At 43.3% G+C, this 11,796-nt stretch overlaps 1 pseudogene; it reads left to right on the forward strand.

Moving 5' to 3' along the window:
* The first annotated feature begins 8,599 nt into the window (after nt 1-8,599).
* On the forward strand, nt 8,600-9,885 carry LOC139378871 (pro-neuropeptide Y-like; annotated as a pseudogene).
* Nucleotides 9,886-11,796: the final 1,911 nt, after the last annotated feature.

Genomic DNA, 11,796 nt, shown 5'->3' on the forward strand with positions numbered 1-11,796 from the left:
CCAGGCAACTGGTACATACTGGGATAGTTTGGTTGACAGTTTTACTTTAATACTAGCTTGGGTAACGTCTGTTTAGCTAACATTCCACTCCGTGACATACCAAATATGCTTTACCAGTACCCAGACTACTTCAATACTACAATGTTTTGTTGATCTCCCAATATAAAAGCACAATATATTTGTCAGTCTGCTGATGTAAAAGCACAGTATCATGTTGTTTAGCTGTATATTATTTTCCGTTTTTAAATGTTCTGTTCAGTAACTAGGTGATGTTGGAGTACCCTGTCTTGCAGTTGTCACTTTCTAGAGGAAATAAAAGACACGTTCTGAGATGGACCTGATCTGTATGGACCTGATCTTAATGGACCTGGTCTGTATGGACCTGGTCTGTATGGACCTGGTCTGTATGGACCTGGTCTGTATGGACCTGATCTGTATGGACCTGGTCTGTATGGACCTGATCTCATTTAGAACTCAAAGGGAACCACCACCAGCACAATGCTTTCGGTTCTAAGACATTAGTTAGAGTTTTTGCTGCTGTGTACTCTTTAACACTAGTTCTGTGCTCTGTTGCTGACTGTCTCCTGACTTGCCTGATCGGGATGTTGTCAGCATCAATCTACTGTAAAATCTCTGAAAATCCCTTGGAAAACGCTCCCCTGAGAAAATTGTTATCATTACATGTTTTCTCACCCTTCACTGGTTGAAAACTATGGTCAGATTTTTGTGCCCCCTACGTGCCCCTATTTTACAGAACTGCGGGTTGATGGTTTTGCACACTCTCTAAATGTCCTTTGATTTGGAGAGATTCATTAGAAGTTGGGCTTTTTTTGTTGTTTATTTTCCATCTGTAAAAACACGATGTTCATATTGTATTTTTGTCTCATTCTCATCATTTAATTTCATATCCTCATCATTTAATTTCATATCCTCATCATTTAATTTCATATCCTCATCATTTAATTTCATATCCTCATCATTTAATTTCATATCCAAACTGCTGGAGTAAAAATACTAAAGATGTTTTGCTTCAATGCCTCATTCCATATGGAGCCAGATGTGTATATGGGCTTGTCCTTATCTGGGGATGACTTCCTTAATCTTTGTTGTTCTGATGTGGAACATCAGGCTTCCATGAGAGAGGACTACTGCTGCCCATCTTCTGCCTGTCTGGGAATGGTTACTTCCTTAATCCTTGTTGTTCTGATGTGGAACATCAGGCTTCCATGAGAGAGGACTACTGCTGCCCATCTTCTGCCTGTCTGGGAGGGTTTTCCATGACAGTTAATGGCTCATCAATTTGGGGAGGATCTGTAAGAGTGGTGTCACTGGTTGGAGAATGACCTGTCTGCATTAGGGCTTGTGAGAGATTTATCCAGAGGTCTTCTTTTCCTTCAGGACTGGTGGTGGTCTATCCTTTGAGGAGACTTGCCTTGAAATTGATAGATAAATTATTCATGAGAAATAATGGCTGTCCATTGGGAGTGGTTCTTTACAAAACCTTACCTAACTATAATTTGATTCCCTTTTGCCTAGTGGGTGGCTGTTTGAATCTTATGTGGTAGAAGTCGCTATTTTACATATGGTCAACTTTGAACTTGTCCCAAGTAATGGCTGTTACAGTTTAGCAGATGCTCTTATCCAGAGCAATTAGGATTAAGTTCCTTGCTCAAGGGTACATCGACCGATTCTACACCTAGTCTGCTTAGAGATTTGAAATCCAGCGATCTTTCGGGTTACTGGCCCAATGCTCTTAACCGCTAGGCTACCTGCTGCCCTGTTGGTTTATGTAGGAGTCTCAGGACGTTGTTGTGATTCAGTGTTTGGAAGAGGCACTATCCCCCTGAAAGATGCATCGTTCTAATAAACTTCACTTTGTAATAGGAAGGGCTGATGGAGGAAGATGAACAGACAGTTCAGGTAAACACCACTTTTTACTGTTAGGACTTGTCTGACTGTTTTAAAATACACTTCTCGTCCCCTTTTAGTGTTTTAAACTAACAAAAATAAATTCTCATACACCAGAACCACTGGGACATATTTTTCATAAACACATTTTAATGCAAAATGAACAAATCAACCATCAGTCGATTCAAGATGAGCATCAGCGGTTTTCTAGTGGAAAAACCATTGAAGAGCTTGTCAGGCAAGCAGTTATCTCAAAGTGGGCACTCTTTTTAAATGAAACGTTAAAACTATAAATCCTCTTCAAGCCATTGTCCCTGCCTGGACTCTGGCAGTTGTACAGCAATCTCTCTTATGGACAGATCAATTTAGGTGACCAGGGGACTGGATGAAAAGCATGCTGTGATCGTATCTGTGATCACTGTGACCTCACTCACACATGTCCTCCTGACGCATTAGGTTACCACTCTGGTTAATAATACTCGGTTGTAATACTCTGCTATCCAGATTGGTGTCAGTGATTAGTAAAATAACATACAGTCTAGGGTATAGCTGTAGACAGACTTGCCTCATCAAACTTATGTGATGTTTTTACTATGCAAATTCTCTAAATAATGTTATGGTGATCACTGGAAGTAATGAACCTGCTTTGCTGCTTTCTCTAGCTGCTTGGCATGCATCCAAAATGGCACCTTATTCCTTACATAGTGCACTACAATCAAATCAAATTTATTTATATAGCCCTTCGTACATCAGCTGATATCTCAAAGTGCTGTACAGAAACCCAGCCTAAAACCCCAAACAGCAAGCAATGCAGGTGTAGAAGCACGGTGGCTAGGAAAAACTCCCTAGAAAGGTCAAAACCTAGGAAGAAACCTAGAAAGGAACCAGGCTATGAGGGATGGCCAGTCCTCTTCTGGCTGTGCTGGGTGGAGATTATAACAGAACATGGCCAAGGTGTTTAAATGTTCATAAATGACCAGCAAGGTCAAATAATAATAATCACAGTAGTTGTCGAGGGTGCAGCAAGTCAGCACCTCAGGAGTAAATGTCAGTTGGCTTTTCATAGCCGATCATTAAGAGTATCTCTACCACTCCTGCTGTCTCTAGAGAGTTGAAAACAGCAGTTCTGGGACAGGTAGCACGTCCGGTGAACAGGTGAGGATTCCATAGCCGCAGGCAGAACAGTTGAAACTGGAGCAGCAGCACGGCCAGGTGGACTGGGAACAGCAAGGAGTCATCATGCCAGGTAGTCCTGAGGCATGGTCCTAGGGCTCAGGTCCTCGGAGAGAGAGAATTAGAGAGAGCATACTTAAATTCACACAGGACACCGGTTAAGACAGGAGAAGTACTCCAGATATAACAAACTGACCCCCCCCCCCAAGTACTGGAGGCTGAGACAGGAGGGGTCAGGAGACACTGTGGCCCCATCCGATGATACCCCCGGACAAGGCCAAACAGGAAGGATATAACCCCACCCACTTTCCCAAAGCACATCCCCCACACCACTAGAGGGATATCTTCAACCACCAACTTACCATCCTGAGACAAGGCCGAGTATAGCCCACAAATATCTACAATGGCACCCTATTCCTTACATAGTGCACTACAATGGGAATAGTGTGCTATGTGGGACGCTACCTTGGAGTTGATCCTCCCGCCGACACGTCCATCAATATTAACGGTGAATTATAATTACTGAAGACCACAAGAGCAAAGCAGCTAAACTCTTCTTAATTGCTGAAGGCCACAAGGGCAGAGCAGCTAAACTCCTCTCCTGTCTGACTAGATGCAGGGAAGTCAATCATGTGAGTGAAAAGATGGGAGAATGTTCTAGCTCAGGAAAGGTATTATTGGTTTCTTCTGAGGTTTTTGCCGTATATTGATGACCATAAGATAAGTCTCAAAAGGATTGATTCACTGAATAGACTGGAGCCAACAAGTATTACTTAGATTATTATAAAAGGCATGTACATACATTTCAGCTTTCCATTTTTAATTAACTTTTCTAAAAACATAATTCCACTTTAACATCATGGGCTATTGTGTGTGTGTGGATCAGCGACACAATCTAAATGGAATCCATTTTAATTTCGGGCTATACACAAAATGTAGAAAGTGCAGACTTTCTGAAGTATTCAGTACATGCTATCTGAATTCAGACCTTTCTGAAGTATTCAGTACATGCTATCTGAATTCAGACCTTTCTGAAGTATTCAGTACATGCTATCTGAATTCAGACTTTCTGAAGTATTTAGTACATGCTATCTGAATTCAGACTTTCTGAAGTATTCAGTACATGCTATCTGAATTCAGACTTTCTGAAGTATTCAGTACATGCTATCTGAATTCAGACTTTCTGAAGTATTCAGTACATGCTATCTGAATTCAGACTTTCTGAAGTATTCAGTACATGCTATCTGAATTCAGACCTTTCTGAAGTATTCAGTACATGCTATCTGAATTCAGACCTTTCTGAAGTATTCAGTACATGCTATCTGAATTCAGACTTTCTGAAGTATTCAGTACATGCTATCTGAATTCAGACCTTTCTGAAGTATTCAGTACATGCTATCTGAATTCAGACTTTCTGAAGTATTCAGTACATGCTATCTGAATTCAGACCTTTCGGAAGTATTCAGTACATGCTATCTGAATTCAGACTTGACTCTGGGCCCATCCATATTCCAACGAGCCTTTCAATGGAAGCACATTATTCAGACATGGACTTGCACTGGCATTGCTTATCATAACATAAACTGCAGTTGTCAGAGGTCGATAGCATGGTTGAGCAAAGTTTAGTGACTCATTACAAATATTTAGTTTCCTATCGATGTAATGCTCTTAACAAGTTTGTCTCTTCAAAGAGGATCATACTTCCGGCGCCGACAGAGATGGCCGCCTCGCTTCGCGTTCCTAGGAAACTATGCAGTTTTTTGTTTTTTTACGTGTTATTTCTTACATTAGTACCCCAGGTCATCTTAGGTTTCATTACATACAGTCGAGAAGAACTACTGAATATAAGATCAGCATCAACTCACCATCAGTACGACCAAGAATATGTTTTTCGCGACGCGGATCCTGTGTTCTGCCTTACAAACAGGACAACGGAGTGGATCCTATGCAGCGACCCAAAAAAACGACTCCGAAAGAGAGGGAAACGAGGCGGTCTTCTGGTCAGACTCCGGAGACGGGCACAGCGCGCACCACTCCCTAGCATTCTTCTTGCCAATGTCCAGTCTCTTGACAACAAGGTTGATGAAATCCGAGCAAGGGTAGCATTCCAGAGGGACATCAGAGACTGTAACGTTCTTTGCTTCACGGAAACGTGGCTTACTGGAGAGACGCAATCCGAAGCGGTGCAGCCAACAGGTTTCTCCACGCATCGCGCAGACAGGAAAAAACATCTTTCTGGTAAAAAGAGGGGCGGGGGCGTATGCCTTATGACTAACGTGACATGGTGCGATGAAAGAAACATACAGGAACTCAAATCCTTCTGTTCACCTGATTTAGAATTCCTCACAATCAAATGTAGACCGCATTATCTACCAAGAGAATTCTCTTCGATTATAATCACAGCCGTATATATCCCCCCCCAAGCAGACACATCGATGGCTCTGAACGAACTTTATTTAACTCTCTGCAAACTGGAAACAATTTATCCGGAGGCTGCATTCATTGTAGCTGGGGATTTTAACAAGGCTAATCTGAAAACAAGACTCCCCAAATTTTATCAGCATATCGATTGCGCAACCAGGGGAGGAAAGACCTTGGACCATTGTTACTCTAACTTCCGCGACGCATATAAGGCCCTGCCCCGCCCCCCTTTCGGAAAAGCGGACCACGACTCCATTTTGTTGATCCCTGCCTACAGACAGAAACTAAAACAAGAGGCTCCCACGCTGAGGTCTGTCCAACGCTGGTCCGACCAAGCTGACTCCACACTCCAAGACTGCTTCCATCACGTGGACTGGGAGATGTTTCGTATTGCGTCAGATAACAACATTGACGAATACGCTGATTCGGTGTGCGAGTTCATTAGAACGTGCGTTGAAGATGTCGTTCCCAGAGCAACGATTAAAACATTCCCTAACCAGAAACCGTGGATTGATGGCAGCATTCGTGTGAAACTGAAAGCGCGAACCACTGCTTTTAATCAGGGCAAGGTGTCTGGTAACATGACCGAATACAAACAGTGCAGCTATTCCCTCCGCAAGGCTATCAAACAAGCTAAGCGCCAGTACAGAGACAAAGTAGAATCTCAATTCAACGGCTCAGACACAAGAGGCATGTGGCAGGGTCTACAGTCAATCACGGACTACAGGAAGAAACCCAGCCCAGTCACGGACCAGGATGTCTTGCTCCCAGGCAGACTAAATAACTTTTTTGCCCGCTTTGAGGACAATACAGTGCCACTGACACGGCCTGCAACGAAAACATGCGGTCTCTCCTTCACTGCAGCCGAGGTGAGTAAGACATTTAAACGTGTTAACCCTCGCAAGGCTGCAGGCCCAGATGGCATCCCCAGCCGCGCCCTCAGAGCATGCGCAGACCAGCTGGCCGGTGTGTTTACGGACATATTCAATCAATCCCTATACCAGTCTGCTGTTCCCACATGCTTCAAGAGGGCCACCATTGTTCCTGTTCCCAAGAAAGCTAAGGTAACTGAGCTAAATGACTACCGCCCCGTAGCACTCACATCCGTCATCATGAAGTGCTTTGAGAGACTAGTCAAGGACCATATCACCTCCACCCTACCTGACACCCTAGACCCACTCCAATTTGCTTACCGCCCAAATAGGTCCACAGACGATGCAATCTCAACCACACTGCACACTGCCCTAACCCATCTGGACAAGAGGAATACCTATGTGAGAATGCTGTTCATCGACTACAGCTCGGCATTCAACACCATAGTACCCTCCAAGCTCGTCATCAAGCTCGAGACCCTGGGTCTCGACCCCGCCCTGTGCAACTGGGTACTGGACTTCCTGACGGGCCGCCCCCAGGTGGTGAGGGTAGGCAACAACATCTCCTCCCCGCTGATCCTCAACACTGGGGCCCCACAAGGTTGCGTTCTGAGCCCTCTCCTGTACTCCCTGTTCACCCACGACTGCGTGGCCACGCACGCCTCCAACTCAATCATCAAGTTTGCGGACGACACAACAGTGGTAGGCTTGATTACCAACAACGATGAGACGGCCTACAGGGAGGAGGTGAGGGCCCTCGGAGTGTGGTGTCAGGAAAACAACCTCACACTCAACGTCAACAAAACTAAGGAGATGATTGTGGACTTCAGGAAACAGCAGAGGGAACACCCCCCTATCCACATCGATGGAACAGTAGTGGAGAGGGTAGCAAGTTTTAAGTTCCTCGGCATACACATCACAGACAAACTGAATTGGTCCACTCACACAGACAGCATCGTGAAGAAGGCGCAGCAGCGCCTCTTCAACCTCAGGAGGCTGAAGAAATTCGGCTTGTCACCAAAAGCACTCACAAACTTCTACAGATGCACAATCGAGAGCATCCTGGCGGGCTGTATCACCGCCTGGTATGGCAACTGCACCGCCCTCAACCGTAAGGCTCTCCAGAGGGTAGTGAGGTCTGCACAACGCATCACCGGGGGCAAACTACCTGCCCTCCAGGACACCTACACCACCCGATGTCACAGGAAGGCCATAAAGATCATCAAGGACATCAACCACCCGAGCCACTGCCTGTTCACCCCGCTATCATCCAGAAGGCGAGGTCAGTACAGGTGCATCAAAGCTGGGACCGAGAGACTGAAAAACAGCTTCTATCTCAAGGCCATCAGACTGTTAAACAGCCACCACTAACACTGAGTGGCTGCTGCCAACACACTGACACTGACTCAACTCCAGCCACTTTAATAATGGGAATTGATGGGAAATGATGTAAATATATCACTAGCCACTTTAAACAATGCTACCTTATATAAATGTTACTTACCCTACATTATTCATCTCATACGCATACGTATATACTGTACTCTATATCATCGACGGTATCCTTATGTAATACATGTATCACTAGCCACTTTATACTATACTATGCACTTTGTTTACATACTCATCTCATTTGTACATACTGTACCCGATACCATCTACTGTATCTTGCCTATGCTGCTCTGTACCATCACTCATTCATATATCCTTATGTACATATTCTTTATCCCCTTACACTGTGTACAAGACAGTAGTTTTGGAATTGTTAGTTAGATTACTTGTTATTACTGCATTGTCGGAACTAGAAGCACAAGCATTTCGCTACACTCGCATTAACATCTGCTAACCATGTGTATGTGACAAATAAAATTTGATTTTACTCGACCTACAGTTGATAAATGATTTATTCCGTGTGCGACATTATTCAATGACCGTCCATACATTTGATTACACACCCAAATAAAAGGTGTAGATGACAATGACGCATTTCCTTACTTTAAATCTCAACATGAAATCAGCATTGTTCATGTCAAACACTGAAGACTAGTTAAGTAGGCATATATATATCTATATCCTGGTTTAACGTTTGGCAAAGTGCTATATTACCCATCCCTGAACTCTTTTCCTTGCAGTCTGAGGTGAACATTACTTATGTGTTCTTTTGGGCACCCCCCCCTCCCCTCTCCTCCAAATGCGCTCCCTGCCACAGATATAAAACTCACCGGATGCTTGCTGCCAAACACAGTTGCGAGCACAGAACAGTCATTCAACGAAAAACCATCTCCAGTCTTCACAACATAAAGTGAGTAAAAAGCACTTTTCTATTGCTGACTATTTGCCTTTTTATAGACTTCCAGGATTTTTGTAAAGTTGCTCTTGATTGAATTACTAAAGAAAATATTTGTCCTCTGGAAAACCTTGTTTTCTGCACATTCAAAATATAAGAGTTGGTTAATATTTTTTCAGTTGGTTATTAAAGATGATGGAATATTGTTTTGGATAACAAGGTGTCGTTGGCTTTATGGTTCATTTTATAAGTTATTACGCACAGTAGCAAATAAAAATAATTGCATTTTATTGGCTACAATATGAACTAAGGACAGGAGCGTAGTCACAGTGCATTTGTTTTCTAGTTTGTTTCTCTGCGCTTTTGTGTGTTTTAGATGCGCCCTAACGCAGCGATGTCTCTGGGTATGCTGGCCGTGTACTTGCTGATATGCATGTCCAATCTGATGGCCGCGTATCCATCCAAACCCGTCATTCCCGCAGAAGATGCGCCTGGCGAGGACTTCGCCAAGTACTTCTCTGCACTCAGACACTACATCAACCAAATCACTCGACAGCGGTGAGTTCTTCATCTGGTGATGGGAAGGTACAGCACATGATGAAGATTATTATTTGGAGTAAACAATGAAATGCATACATTAAACAAGATGTGCATTTGATCCCAGAAGATAACACTTGAAAAACACATTTCCAAAGTGGTTCTGATGCTTCTGTTTTTGTTGCCTTTCACAAAATATCTGTATTTCATATGAGGTTTAACTTTCTAAATGTTTTCCTTTTTATTTGTACTCGTTACCTCTTTCTCAGGTATGGGAAAAGATCCAGCCCTGATATGGTGTTCTCTGACCTGCTACAGAGGGAGAGCACAGAGAGCGTCCCACTAGCAAGCTATGGAAGGTGGGTGTAAAAACATACCGAGGATACCGATATACCTGTCCTCAGAATGATCAGCTTTAGACATCATCTTTTTGGGGGTGAGGATTAGTAGCCTAAATCTAATCCATTCTTGTTTCAAGTAGTTTCATACTGTCAGAGATGCTGTTCCTCATTGTTTATTGGGCCACTATAACCTATAGGCTATAGTATATTGTGCATTTGAGAGTAACAGACACAGCAATAGTCAATTACTTATTAGTCAATGGACCAATATAATAATGGACCAACGTTTATGAACACTTTGCTTGTTTCTCCTGACAGATATGAGGATCTACCGTTGTGGTGGTGAAGCCAGTGTATTATGGACTTCCATACCAGTCCCTTTCAACAACAACACACTGCCTGTTTGTCACAGCACCACAACAACACCACACTGCCTGTTGGTCACAGCACCACAACAACACCACACTGCCTGTTGGTCACCGACTCGACCTGGACTTTAATGGATATCTACAGCCTGCATGCAACCACCTCCCTGTCTGTCTGTCATAGTAGAAGTGTCCTGTACATATGTTACTTTCTCCTTTTGTGCATCACACTGTGTACTGTAAACCAAAATAAACATTTACTGGTTGGATCAAAATACATCATATAAAGTACCTTGGATCAATGTTTTAGAATGTGACTCTGTTTTTAAGTATATAAACAAGAAAATCCTAGGACTCCAGAATCAGAAAGTAAGCAAAGTGGTCTTTCTTAAAGAAAAACATTTCTAGTGCATTTTTTTTTTTTTAAACACTTATTGGATACTAGTTGTTCCTGCCACAACCAGGACGAGGACCTACACCTAGAACCAGTGCTGCACAGGGTTCTCTTTGTTCCCACAGGTTTTACTAAGATATACTGCCCTCTTCTGGACTGGCCTTAGTACCCTGACACCATTATACTCCAGCTTGGACTGTAGCCTTCAAACAGCTGTCTGGGGTGAGAGGTGAGAATAACAATCTATTCATTCTGTCCATTTATTTCAATGTGTAACAATCTTTCACTGGTCTGTGTGGATTTTGATTGTGTACAATCGTTGTATATAACAGCACCTTGCCTAACGTGAAAACAGATTTAAGGTGTAGAGTCATTAAGTGGCCTGGGATCCCTATGGATCCCTGGTCAAAAGTAGTTCACTATGGAATAGGGTACAATTTGGGACACTGGCCTGGTTACCTCCAAAGGGACATGAGATAATGAGATCTGGTGCATGAACCCAGTTACCTAACTCTGTACTAAATGGCACCCTCTGTAGTGCACTATTTATCGCCTGGTAGGGTACCACTTGGGACTAAGTCCTGTTTTAGAAGATAGAACAGTCCCTGCATACTAATGGGTTCATTGTTCTAGAATGCTCAAATGTAACACAAGGTTCTGTCCCAAATTGGCACCCTGTTCTCTATATCGTGGACTACTTTTGACCAGGGCTCAGTAGTGCACTATGTATGGAATAGGGTGCCAATTTGAGATGTAGACATACAGTAGGATTCTTTATGTTGACGGCCAGATAATCATGTCAGGTCATATGTTATGTCTTTGGCTGTACTGAATAAATATGATACTGCTGTCTCTGGTTTTTAATGCTTATTTATTTCACAAGGAGTATGAATGTGTAACAGTGGCTAGTCATGTTGTGTAACTAACATAGGGCCTTTACGTCCTAAATGGCACCCTATTCCCTATATAGTGCTCTACTTTTTACCAGGACCCATAGTGGGCTTTACTATATAGGGTGCCATTTGAGATGTTATGTGTGGGTTAAAACGGTTTGTGGAGCGCAGGAGACCCAGATGATCATAGTCGATGTCAAATGCAGAATCTATAATTTATGAAATAATTACTCCTATTGAAAACTATATGAACAGAAAAGAGCAAGTCTGAAGTTCTCACACCGATATCTGTAGTACGTTAAACGAGTGGGTGGGAACTACATTAACTAGCTCCTCGTCTCTAAAGTGGACTTCGAGATCAAGCGTCATTCGGCGGCATGTCTCCAGGACAGGAGTCGACTGTTGCGCGCAAGGAAAAGTAGCCTCGTCTGGGGTGCAGGGAACCTATGGAGACTTGAAAGTCTGACTGAAGGACACGGAGAACGTCAGGTAAAGTCATACATTTTTTTAATGACCATCTTCTTCGAAACCGCATGAGGGGCTTAGTGCCACGAAAAGGGGTTCAAATAGCGAAACGCAAGTCAGGTTAGCAATCCACTCACCAA

The sequence above is a fragment of the Oncorhynchus clarkii genome, chromosome 2 (genome assembly GCF_045791955.1).
Source record: "Oncorhynchus clarkii lewisi isolate Uvic-CL-2024 chromosome 2, UVic_Ocla_1.0, whole genome shotgun sequence".
Classification (NCBI taxonomy): Eukaryota; Metazoa; Chordata; class Actinopteri; order Salmoniformes; family Salmonidae; genus Oncorhynchus; species Oncorhynchus clarkii.